A 271-nucleotide genomic window follows, 5' to 3' on the forward strand; every position below is an offset into this window, starting at 1 on the left:
AGGTGGACAGCTGGCCTGTCCCTCTCGGACCCCATAGGCTGCAGGCCTTTGGCTTGTCCTCCCAGGGGTCTCTGCTGGCCTACAACGAGTGTGTCAGAGGCCAAGCTCTACCTTCCTAAGCTCCTGTTTCAGGAAAACAAGTGCCAAGTGTGCCCTGCAGAGAGGGGATAGGGAACCCCTACAGAGGCCCTGTGCTGGGGCTACAGCCTGACCCCATTTCCGGCAGCTAGGATTCTTTGCTCTGAGGGAGAAGAAAGACACAGAGAACCCA

The sequence above is a fragment of the Martes martes genome (assembly GCF_963455335.1).
Source record: "Martes martes genome assembly, chromosome: 1".
NCBI lineage: Eukaryota > Metazoa > Chordata > Mammalia > Carnivora > Mustelidae > Martes > Martes martes.